The 13542-nt window shown below is 38.7% G+C and overlaps 1 long non-coding RNA gene across 2 annotated transcripts in view; it reads left to right on the top strand.

Annotated features, from left to right (window-relative positions):
• The window catches only part of LOC136167649 (uncharacterized), a 353367-nt gene extending 341068 nt beyond the window's left edge, over positions 1 to 12299 (top strand). For both annotated transcript variants that reach the window (XR_010663101.1, XR_010663100.1), the window contains one exon: positions 12061 to 12299. This is a non-coding gene — a long non-coding RNA (uncharacterized lncRNA). The remainder of the gene's footprint in view (positions 1 to 12060) is intronic.
• The last annotated feature ends 1243 nt before the right edge of the window (positions 12300 to 13542 follow it).

Here is a 13542-nt window from a genome sequence, read left to right as displayed (position 1 = left end):
GAGTTTGAGCAAAGTCCAAGAAATGGTGAAGGACAGGGAAGCCCTGGTATACTGCAGTCCATGAGGTCGCAAAGAGTTGGACACGACTGAGTAACAACCACCTTTAACTCTTAGGACACACATAGCTTTCTCATAGTATCAGAACCCCAGTTTTATTTGAAATAGCAATGTGAGTGGCTGAAAGACCACATTTCCCAGCTTGCAGTGGACCAATATGTGATCATGTAAATCAGTTCTGGCTAATGAGATGGTAGGGAAAAGGTAGTATGGACTACTGCTTATAGTAGCAGTAGTGACGCATCATAAAGAACTGACTCACCTGGAAGATTTATCCCTTTAGACTCCCTCCTTCTGACCCTGTGTGTGATGGCTGGCACCCTAGCAGCTGTCTTGGAACAAGAGGTGACCTTCAATTTGGAGAGTAGTTCTAGAAAGGAAGAGCATTAAGATAGTAAGTATCTGGGTCTGGACTACCAAAGAGCCAAATACAAACATAGGGTTTTCCACTATAGACAATCAAACCTAATACCATCTAGCAGGATTTAACTTTTGGTAATTAAGAGTCGTGTCCGACTCTTTGCAACCCCATGGACTGTAGCCCACCAGGCTTCTCTGTCCATGGAATTTTCCAGGCAAGAATACTGGAGAGGGTTGCCATTTCCTTCTCCAGGGGATCTTCCCGACCCAGGGATTGAACCCTGGTCCTCCACACTGCAGGCAGACGCTTTACCATCTGAGCCACCAGGGAAGCCTCCCTCCCTAACAAAAGTGCCCTAATGATTCTTAAATTTATTGTGATTTCCATGTAGCTGTGTATATGCTCAGGTGGTTACAAATTTTTGTCTCAGTGAAAAAATTGGAGAAATAATATGTGACACTGCAGTGTGTCCTGTAATGTCTGGAAGGGCCTGCAGGTAGAGCTTGTTATGAAAAACAGCACAGTCCTACTTTTTGTTGAGTACACAACACAGGGTACTAACCATTCTACTACACAGCTCCGTGTTGATTACAAATACACTCAAATTCTGGGATGTGGGGCAAATCGTTTTTTGCCTTTTCTACATCTTTAGTCTTTGAGACAGTCAGATATGGCAGCCCCCAAATCCTTTTGTCTCCTGGCATGCTTCTCTTCTTTTCCACTGCCCTGTTCTTTCCCCATAACCCAGCCTATCCCACTGCTACCTCTTGTGACCTGGTGAAGGGACTCATTCACCCAATGGTTCCTGTTCCTGGAAGAGTAGGGATGGGTAGTGTCATTCCCACCCCTCCTGCTGTACTGAGATATAGTTAATAGGTTGAAGGTGTACAGCATCATGATTTGATACATGTATATATTGTAAAATGATAAGGATTAATTAACATGTACATCACCTCACATAGTTACTGTGTGGGTGGTTAGAACATTTAAGATTTACTCTTTTGACCACTGTTGAGTATATAATACAGTATTATTACCTCTCGTCACCATGCTGTACTTTACATCACCAGAACTTACTCATTTTATAAGTAAAAATTTATTCTCTTTGACCAACATCTCCCAGTTTCCCACCCCTGGCAACCACCATTCAATCTCTGTTTCTATGAGTTCAACTTTTCTTTTTTAAGATTCTACACAAAGTCAAAGAAAAAGTGTTATATAGTATTGGACACAACTGAGTGTCCAATACTACATAATCTCACTTAATTCACCTAGCATAATGTTCTCAAGGTCCATCCATGTTGTTACAAAAGGTGGAGTTTCCTTTTTTATGGCTGAATGATATTCCATTATGTATATACATTTATACCACATTGTCTTTATCCATTCATCTGTTTACAGACACTTAGGTTGCCTCTATGTCTTGGCTACTGTAAATAATGCTGCAGTGTACATGGGGGAGGTGCAGGAACTGCTTCACGAGATGATGTCATTTCCTTCAGATGTATACCCAGAAGCTGGGTTGTTAGATCATGTAATAGTTCCATTTTTAATTATTCAAGGGACCACTGTACTGTTTTCCCTAATGGCTGAGCCAGTTTACTTTCCCACCAAGAGAGACAGTCAGTCTTTAACCACACCTATACCATAACTTTCATGGTTATTATGCTAAGTTAACATTTTCTATTTGCGAAAGAGACTTTCCTGGTGGCTCAGTGGTAAAGAATCTGCCTGCAATGCAGGATATGTGGGTTCCATCCCTGGGTCAGGAAGATCCCCTGGAAAAGGAATGGCAACCCACTCCAGTATTCTTGCCTGGGAAATTCCATGGACAGAGGAGCCTAGTGGGCTACAGCCTGTAGGGTCACAAAAGAGCCAGACACGACTTGGTAATTAAACATTTCCACCAGAGTAAGAAGAATAATGGGAAAATGTCACAAAGGGAAGAGAGAACCCCATTGTGCCATGGGCAAGTGATTATCTCTTCTACAATTTTTTCATTAATTTGTCAAATGAGTGAATATGTAATGACTAGGCAAATATTTGGTGCTGACATGGTGGATGTCCCAGCATCAGCTGAAACACAGAAATAATGATGGATCCCGATGAATGTTTGGTTAATACTGTTCACAGAGGATTATTAATGCCAGACAGTAAAGCAAAACCCCTGTCAACTGCATCTACTTATTCAGGGAAAGGAGCAGAAGTCAGAAGGAGTTTGGAGCAAAAGTCAAAAGAAAATTGGCCACTATCACTCCCTTCCTATCTCCTATCCCAAGCCTTCATCAGTATTGTTCTTCTACTTCTGCCTTTGAATAACCATATTTCCCTTTCACGCACTGGTTCAAAAGTCAGAAAAGTTAAATATAACCCCCCAGAGCAGCATGCTGAGCACTTGTGCTACTTGAATAAAAAGCTATGGTAATTGTATAGAAATAGAGATCATTATTTTTCCCTATAATTGGTTTTGGTTTGTCTACCTTTCACAACACGAGAATAAAACACCTTCTGCATTGTTCTGTAAAATTTTGAAAATCATTTTTCATGCCCAGCATTTTCTTTTTTGGACAGAGGTGATAAGTCTTCAGAAGCTGTTTTTATCCAATAGCTGTAACTGTTCTTGAAAAGCTTGACTCTTAAAAAGCTTGTAGCATGATGAAAAGCTCTCCATCTTTCTGCATAGAGTCTTTGCTGCTTGGATTTAAAGATAAGAACAAAGAATGTGGAAATAACTTCTAATTATAGGGTTATAATTCATAATAAGAAAACATAGCAATATAAATTTCACTGGTAAAGGTAAACAGTAAAATTTAGTATAATCTAATGATGTAAATGTGATGGGTTAACAATTTATAAATCTAATATGAAGGTTAAAAGGCAGAAATGGTAAGTACTTAATCGCTCAGTTGTGTCTGACTCTTTGCGACCCCATGGACTGCAGCCCGTCAGGCTCCTCTGTCCATGGGATTCTCCAGGTAAGAACACTGGAGTAAATAGCCATTCCCTTCTCCAGGGGTTCTTCCCAACCCAGGGCTCAAACCTGGGTCTCTTGCATTGCCGGCAGATTCTTACCATCTGAACCACCAGGGAAAGCCAGAAGAGATAAAAATAACTGTAATTACAATAGTCTATGGATACACAAGATTATATGGTGACATCAGAAACACCAAAAAATGGAGGAGCAAAGCAAAAACATAAAGCTTTAGAATGCATTCAAACTTAAGTTGTCAACAACTTAAAATAGACTGTTAGAAGGTGTTTTATGTAAGTCTTGTGGTAAACACCAAGCAAAAATCTAAAGGCATCTATGCATACCACTACAATCACCAAATCATAAAAGAAAAGAGCAAGACAAGGAACAAAGGGATTACAGAAAACCAGAAAAAAATCTCAATGGCAATAAGTAAATAGCTATCAATAATTACTTTAAATGGACTAAATACTCCAATCAAGAGACTGAGTGGATTTAAAAAAAACCAAGATACATCTATATGCTATGTAAAAGAGACTCCATTCAGATGTAAGAGCACATATAGAACACACATGAAGAGATGGTTTTCATTTGCATGGATTGTTTTTCCAAAAGAAAACTGGAGTAGCTGTACTTTAATCATAGAGAAAACTGACTCTAAGACTAAGACTGTACAAAAACAAAGAAGGACATTAAAAAGGGGTCAATCTACCCAGAGAATATAACACTTGTAAATATTTATGCACCAAATATTAACAGACATAAAGGGAGAAAAAGACAGCAATATGCAGGAGACCAGGGTTCAGTCCCTGGGAAGATCCCCTGAAGAAGGAAATGGCAATCCACTCCAGTGTTCTGGCCTAGAGAATTCAATGGATTGTATGGTCCATGGAGTCACAGAGAGTCAGACACAGCTGAGTGAGTTTCGCTTTCACTTCATGATCAGAGTAGGGATGTTAATCAATGGATAGATCACCCAGACAGAATCGGTACGGAAATATGAGCCTTAAATGAAATTAGTTAAGTCTGGTGTTAAGACCATCAGTGAACTTAACAGACACATATAGAACATACCATCTAAAAAAAAGCAACAGAATACAGTTTTCAAGTGCACATGGAACATTCTTAAGGGTAGATCATGTATTAGGCCACAAAACAAGTCTTAATCAGCTTGTTTTCTAAGCCTGTGAGTCTGTTTCATAAATAAGTTCACTTGTATCATTTTACTAGATTCCACATATAAGTGATATCACATGATATTTATCTTGGTCTGACTTATTTCACTCAGTATAATACTCTCCAGGTCCATCCATTTTGCTGCAAATGGCATTATTTCATTCTTTTTAATGACTAGTATTTCCTTGTATATATGAACCATGCTACCTTTATCCATTATCTGCTTGTGTACTTTAGGTTTAGCTGTCCAGTTACCCTGTAGTAACTTATGGTTACCAAAGAGGAAAGGTGAAGGGAGATAAATTAGATAGCCAACAAGCACCTACCTCATAACACAGGAAACTCTACTCAATATTTTGTAATATTCTAAATGAGAAAAGAATTTGAAAAAGCACAGATACATGTATAACTGAATCACTTTGCTGTACACCTAAAACTAATACAACATTGCTAATAAACTATAAAAATTAGAAAGAAAATTAACACCTGAAGTATGAAGACTTAAATTTTGGGGAGTGAGTGGGATGGACACTGGGTCATGCATTTGTCCCTCTACTGTTCTAGGTTCAATAGTAGGGTCTATGAAAGAAACTAACAACACAGACTAATGAGGAAAAGTATATAAATGCAGTAATTTTAAATTTACATCCATGGGGGCAAAGAAAAAAAATGTGAATACCCAAAAGAGATTTGAGAATTCATATGCCATCTTAATAGGTGACATGGAGGGAGAATGTAGGCCCTTTAGAGGAGAGTAAATGATTTTTAAGAATGATGATGGGCCTTTGGAAGAGCAGATAGAAGGCATGAAGGTCATGACAGAGCTTGTCTGGCTGTGATAAGGACTTCCAATGTTCTCTTGTATGGTAAGAGTCAGTCTTACCTGGTTGGTGAAATTCCCAGAAAGTGATGGATGAAAGTTCAGTTCCTTTAGGAGGATCTCTCTTTCGGAGAATTCAGAGAAAGTCTCTCCTGTGTTTGCTGTATTTCAAGCTCCTTTAGCTCAAAATTACCCTTATGCCAAAGAAGCATATTTTAGGATGGCATATTCTGCCCATTCAGTGACCAATTCTTAATCCTTGGGAAAGTCAAAGGTGAATCCAGCATGGCATTTGCCATTAGGGCTTTGATAAGAAGAGAAACACTAGCTGCAGAGTGGAATGAGGACCCAGAGGCAGGGAGGGATGGGTGTGACATTTTTGAAGAATGGTGATTTTAGATGTTTACCTGCACAAGGTGGAGGTTTAGGTAGGTGACAAAAAGAGATTAAGTCTTTTCCACATCTCTTCCATGGGGAACTTCACTGACACCTTTTTCCAGGTGGTTCCTGGACATCCGTGTTGAAAACAAATGACCAAGTAAAATTACCAACAGAACTTGATGCATGACTAGGGTTGAGAACCGCTGGAACAAGTCAGATATTAGGAACTGGATTCTGGATGCTCTCAGTTTCAGAGACGACAGTGAACAGTGGGTTGCTGTGGATCAGGAGTGATGGTGGGGGGGCGGGGGTCCCTGTCCAGGTGGCTAAGCAGGGATGACAAGGAAGAAGCGAGACACAAAAATACACCGATGGTGATGGAGGAGTAGACAGAAGGAAGAGGGTGTGCAAACATTAGTCCACTCTATCAAAGTCCTGAGGACACACCAGTGTTCACTGCCCCACCCAGAGTGCCCAGTATCTCAACTAACAGAATAAGAACCAGGTAGGTATTTGTTGAATAAATAACTGAATCAAGTAAATATATGGGGGGGGGCAGGAACCAGGAAAACCTGGCAGGGGCTATGGAATACAGTATCACTAAAACACCATAGGGAAATTCAGAAAAATGAACGGTCAGGGAAAAAACATGAATCCAGTTTTAGACTTACTAGGTTTCAGTAAACAGACATGACGACAGAGGTTCAGATGTTTGACAAGCCAGTGTACAGAAGGAAGTGGTGAGGCTCCTAAGTTTCCATCACTCCCTGTTGTTTCATTTGTATTTGACCAGGGCACTGAAATATGCATGATGCTTCTAACAGGCTAAATGTACTCTGAGATTCACTGGGTGCTGCTAGAGGGTCTGGTTATCTGCTCCAGAGAAATCGTGGTCAAATGGCAAAGAGGCTAAGAACAATAAGTCACGATGGGGAAGCAAGGTGGGAAGAATGGCGCTTGTGAACCACAGATAAAGTAGGGGAGGGTTAAGGTTATAGGGAATGTCTAATGTTTATTTCAAATCCAACTGCCTGCTTCCCACTACGCCTCCCTAGTCCAGCACCCTCCACCCAACAGTACACAGACACACAATTGCCTGGAGCAGCGAGGGACCCAAAGAGTCTATTGAGTAAATGCTTGACTTCTGAGTAACCCTAATAGAGAAAGAAATGCCTGAGGCAAGGTTAATGCACAGTCAGAAATCACCAAGCTCAAACACTAACATTTTAACTGTAAAAAATGTGCCCCAATACTTCCACCTTGATCTCTGTGTGATTTTATGTAGCGCTGAAAATGGTGACAGCTGAAAATCTTTCACATACTGGTTGTTATGTACTGTGTAACCAAAATTGATAAATCAGAAACACCTTCATTTTAGTGACTCACATTTTCCTTTTCTGACTTACATGGTTTTCCTTTTCATTGGTATTTTCACAGTATGCATCAGTGAATATCCTAATAATCTAATTGATGTATAGTTCAGAACATAGAACGCTAACATTGGCCGAGGTTAGGATTGGAGAATGTTCATGTAACCTTCTGTGAAGAACAGGCTAAAAAGGCTCGAAGGGAATTGGGGGTTACCGAGGTGGAAGAGAAAGCCTTCGTAGCTCTTAAGTATTAGCCTACCTGCTCCATCCATCATACTTAGCAAACAAGACAGAAAGATTATGGCATTAATATTTTTTTTAAGAGGAAAACAGAGTTTCAATTACCTTAAGTCCTAAGATCTTTCTTTAATAGTGGAAGAAACAGCATCTGAAATAGAAAATGTAAGCAGAAATAGAAATCTGCTTCTTTTTCTGAAGTCAACAAGTCTTGCTTAAGGAAAACAGGTCTATGTACTTGAACTACATATAAGAGTTATCTAATTCTGATAGAACCTTAAGCTAATCCCCTAGAATTTCTATGGGTCCCTCAGAATTCATCCTGAATATTTGGTGCTATTTAAACTCTTCATCCACTAGGACTCCAGTGAGTCTGTCAGTTATTTGAACTTCTCCACTTTGAGACCCCATGGACTGTAGCCCGCCAGACTCCTCTGTCCATGGGATTCTCCAAGCAAGAATCCTGGAGTGGGTAAGCATTCCCTTCTTCAGGGGATCTTCCCAACCCAGAAATCGAATCCAAGCTTCCTGCATTGGCAGGCAGATTCTTTAACGTCTGACCACCGGGGAAGCCTATCACACACACATATATTAGTAAGATCATACTAATTAGTATGATTACTTATATAGATTACTTATATTAGTAAGATCATACTTCGTTTAAGTTCCATATCAAGATACTAACAGAACTGCCTCAGAACAAAGAAACACAAACCTTTCTAAATACAAAAAGATATACAAAAGCGACAAAACAAGCAAATGCTATAGACCAGGCTAGCAGTCTTTTGTGTCCCCGACCCCAGACAATGGCAAACCGCTGTTTTATAAAATATAAAATCACATGCTTGGACTTTATGGCAGGTTGCCTAAGCATTTCTAAATGTTTTCTTTCACTTTCAGGTGCTCGGGCCTGGTGCACTGGGAGGACCCTGAGGAGTCGGGTGGGGAGGGAGGTGGGAGGGGGGATCGGGATGGGGAATACGTGTAACTCTATGGCTGATTCATGTCAATGTATGACAAAACCCACTGAAATGTTGTAAAGTGATTGGCCTCCAACTAATAAAATAATATTTAAAAAAAAAAAAAAAAAAAAAAGAAAAAAAAAAAAAAAAAATAAATGTTTTCTTTCACTTTCAGTACACACATCATGGCTTGGTTCGTGGACCAGCACGGGTATAAACCACACAGTGAAGGAGTAGGAATGTAAAGCAGTAAGATTCAGTCAGTTCAGTGGCTCAGTCAGGTGTGATGGGCTGCATCACACCAGGCTTCCCTGTCCATCACCAACTCCTGGCCTTCAATCTTTCCCAGCATCAGGGTCTTTTCAAATGAGTCAGTTTTTCACATCAGGTGGCCAAAGTATTGAAGTTTCAGCTTCAGCATCAGTGCCTCCAATGAGTATTCAGGACTGATCTCCTTTAGGATGGACTGGTTGGATCTCCTTGCAGTCCAAGCAACTCTCAGAGTCTTCTCCAACACCACAGTTCAAAAGCATCAATTCTTCAGCACTCAGCTTTCTTTATAGTCCAACTCTCACATCCTTACATGACTACTGGAAAAACCAAAGCTTTCACTAGACAGACCTTTGTTGGCAAAGTAATGTCTGCTTTTTTTTCCCCCATTTATTTTTATTAGTTGTAGGCTAATTACTTTACAATATTGTAGTGGGTTTTGTCATACATTGACATGAATCAGCCATGGACTTACATGTATTCCCCATCCCCATCCCCCCTCCCACCTCCCTCCCTCTCTACCCAATCCCTCTGGGTCTTCCCAGTATTTAATATGCTCTCTAGGTTGGTCATAACTTTCCTTCCAAGGTGCAAGCGTCTTTTAATTTCATGTCTGCAGTCACCATCTGCAGTGATTTTGGAGCCCCCAAAAATAAAGTCAACCACTGTTTCCACATCTATTTGCCATGAAGTGATGGGACCGGATGCCACTATCTTAGTTTTTGGAATGATGAGTTTTAAGCCAGCTTTTTCACTCTCCTCATTTACTTTCATCAAGAGGCTCTTTAGTTTCTCTTCCCTTTCTGCCATAAGGGTGGTGTCATCTGCATATCTGAGGTTATTGATATTTCTCCCAACAATCTTGATTCCAGCTTGTGCTTCATCCAGTCCAGCAGTAAGATTAGGGGTATGTACAAATATACATAAAATGAATGACAAACGGATTCTGTTTATTAAACAGGGAAACCATTAGACTCATGCCCTGATGCCACAGAGCCCTGTGTAAGCAAAGCAAAACCTCAGCCTGTGAATGCTTCCAACGTTACAAAGTTGGTACCTAAGTAGAACCCATCCCAAAGAGCCAGCTGGGCTTTAAGCTACAGCCAGTGGGTAATATCCTTATTTTTTTTAATTTGCTTCCACCTTTTCTCTGTAACTTTCTCCCCAAGCTTCTATCGGTGGAGCTCCTAGCAGCTTCCAGTTTGGCACTATCTTTTTGAATCAATTTTTGCTCAAATAAAATCTTAAATTTTTTGAATATGTCTCATTTTTTAATAGGTCAAACATTTAGACCCTATTAATAAATGTAAAATGGCTCTAATTCATGAATTTTTAGAAAGGGTTTTCAGGTTACTTAAAACAGAATTCAACAGTCTGTGTTAATATATTGATATATTATTATATATATTTTATATATGTGTACTTTCCCCACTTGGAATAGTATATGTAATTTTTCAGACATAAAATCTGAAAATTATGCTAACGCTTACCTAATAAAGAGGATAAAATATATAACATAGAAACATGTAGAATACATAAACAAATATTAGCATTAATGAAAGGCTAAATCAGAGCATTTAAAAATAAAATAGTAACCAAAAGGTAGAGGAAGGAGATAGTACATGGGGATAAGAATAAGAATTTATAGAATTCTAAAACTAATTTAATATAAAGCAATCTCTACATCAAAATGTGACAGTTGCACCTTTTGTCCAGCAGGTGGCATAACAACACCAGGCAGACTCTTCCAGTTTCTCAAATGACTGAGACAGTCGTTTGACTGTTGTCCTAAGTGGAAGGTTACTCACCATAAGGACAAAAACAACTGCAAAGGAGCGTCAACTCATTTTTTGGTCATTTTCTTGATAATTTCTTATTATTTGTTCTGATGCCATGTGTATATTATTGTATCATTGAAAATATGAATATTTGACATAAGGAAAAGACACAGCAAAAAATAAAATTCTCTACTGCTGAATTTGAATAAGTAGTATTTTATGATATGCATTATTTTATTAAACTAAATGATCTTTAGCTTTGTCTTCTGGAAAGACTTAGAAACAAGGGCTAAATCCTGCATACTGAGATCATAGTCTCCACATGCCATTTTCTAAACAGCTGATTACAGCTCTGGCAGGAAATGTACAAGATAATCCCCGAATAGCAAAGGCAGCTTTGATATTAGAATGCTGATATTAAGTTAAAAAGGCTCCCAGCAGCTGGTGATGAGAACTGCCATAAGTTGAAAGATAGTAAGGGTGTTAAAGTTCATGTATTCCTAATGATACCATGAAAATAAAATACTATGGACCATCCTTGAAAATGTGGAGAAACCAAATTAATTACAAACTAGCAAAGAAAGGGGAGAGATCAGGGGAGATGGGGGTGAATGGGGTGGAAGTTAGGGGCTAGCAGATGCACACCATTAAATATAGGATGGATAAACAGCAAGGTCCTAGGGTATAGCTCAGGGAATTATATTCAATATCCTGTCACAAACCATAATAGAAAAGAATATGAAAAAGAAGGTGTATTTGTGTGTGTGCATATTACTGAATCATTTTCTGTACAAAAATGAACAACTTTGTAAATTACTTCAGTTAAAAAAAAAATAAAGGGGAAAGATCATATAGTCTTTCTCTATACAAACTATTCCAAGTAACCAAGTAGGTGATGAGATGTTTCTTTTTATAGAAGTATTTCATCTAATAAGTGTTAGTTACTCAGTCATGTCAGATTCTTTGCAACTCCATGGACTGTAGCCCTCCAGGCTCCTCTGTCCATGGAATTCTCCAGGCAAGAATACTGGAGTGGGTAGCCTTTTCCTTCTCCAGGGGATCGTCCCAAGCCAGGGATTGAACCCAGGTCTCCTGAACTGCAGGCAGATCCTTTACTGTCTGAGCCACGAGGGAAGCCCCTCATCTAATAAATGAAGAGAGAATTTTAAAGTTTCATTACCACCATTCTACAACCTTTAATCAATCATCAGATTCAGACTGTGATAGTCACTGACTGCCGATGTCACCCAAAAGCCATGGGGCGTGTGCTTCCAGATGGAGGTATACATCACCACCTAGGGGATATTTTTTACCAAAAACTGAACCTTAACCTAGTGACATCCCTACTCAATACTGACTCCATGGAGGTATCAAGCATTCTGAATGTGGCCAGGCCAAGTGGAAATGTGCTTTAAATGTAAAATACACACCTGAGGGTAGAAACTTAGTATGATAAAAAAGCATGTAAAATACCTTAATAATATTTAATACTGACTACATGCTGAAATAATATTTGTATATATTAGATATTAAAATGATATCCTTAAAATGAATTAAAACTAATTCTTTTCCCTTTTAAAATGTCTTATTATAAAATTTAAGGGTATCTATGGTAAAAAAAAATTGTGTAAATAGTCAAATAAAATTATGGTTAATATTATGTTTCTGTTTGGACAGCCCTGCTCCAGTTTTCACTACAACTTACAGGAAATACCTGGGACAGAGGAACATGTTACATGGCACCAGAAAAATGGAAAGAACAAAATCCAGGATTTTTGGAATCATTGCAGTTCATATTTCTAATCCATTTTAACTAGTCAAGGTTAACAAAAATGTATATGCCTGATCATTGTAATTCATGTAGAGATAATCATGAATGTTGATACCTATGAAATCAAGATTTCTCAATTCTCACTGTTGCTCATAAAAATAAATGTATAACAATTAAAAACTATCTTTGCATTGCCAAAAGTATTTGCATTTATTTCTCCTGAAATGCATTTCAGGAGAAATCCATATTTCTCCTGATATGCATTTGTTTCTCCTGAAAAACTTTTAAACAGAAAACCTTATTATCTCAGCTTTACAGCTATGTACAGGCATAATTATTATCTCTATACTATTAGAAAGCCTTGGTTTAAAATTTACTATGTCCTTAAAGCTTCAAATAGCATTCCTATAGCTCATTAGAATGAACTTAATTTAAAATACTTTTGATTAAAATGTAACAAAGCCAAATTAGACATGTGAAATATTTTAATTCTGTCCATCCTCTCTTCCATCTTTACTGTGGTCCCCCAAATTAAACATTAAATGAATAAATTTACTATAAAAAGGCAGGATAGGTATTAACTTATGTATACTCATATTTCAATTTTAACATGACATTTTTTACATGCTTGACATAATAGGTAACCCTAAAATTAGGTAAATTGTCTTTCAGTTTATTAAATCAAATTATTTAATGGTATCTAAACTTTTACTTCAATTGTTACTCATTTATGAAAAAAGTTTGCATGTTTAGCATGCCTTAATCTTTGACCAGGAGAGAGAACATAGGTCTTAACAACTCGCAGATATCTTGAACAGTGGATTTTTTTTTCCACTCACGCTGCACCACAGCAGGAGACCACTAGAGGGCAGTGTGCGGTTAGGGCAAAGACCTCTTGGGGCTTGGAAAGACCAGCTCAGCTAAGCGTACATACGACTAATGTGATAAAGAGCAACAGAAGCATGTGTTTGGTTCATCTTCCTTCTGTGAAGTTATATGGACCATATGCGAATTGACGACTACTTCTTGGAAGGGACGCTTTACTGAAATCCTGAACTCTCTAGCTCCATGACAGTCTTCTGGTGACATCCTCAATTCAGTTAAGATCAGTTGAATTCCAAGCAGCAAAAGCATAGTAAGTAGTTAGCCCTACCATTTCTCAGCCTTTTGGCTAAGTTTAAAAGTACCATATGTAAAATAGATAGCCAGTGGGAGTTTGATGTATGATGCAGGGAACCAAAGCCAGTGTTCTGTGACAAGCTAGAGGGGTGGGGTGGGGTGGGAAGGGAGGTGGCGGGGCAGGGGGGGGGCCCTCAAGAGGGATGGGACATATGTATACCTAATGCCAATTCATGCTCATGTATGGCAAAACCCATCACAATATTGTA

Source organism: Muntiacus reevesi, chromosome 4 (assembly GCF_963930625.1).
Source record: "Muntiacus reevesi chromosome 4, mMunRee1.1, whole genome shotgun sequence".
Lineage (NCBI taxonomy): Eukaryota > Metazoa > Chordata > Mammalia > Artiodactyla > Cervidae > Muntiacus > Muntiacus reevesi.
The sequence above is the reverse complement of the archived record's forward strand: the minus strand, read 5'-3'. Positions and strand labels throughout refer to the sequence as shown.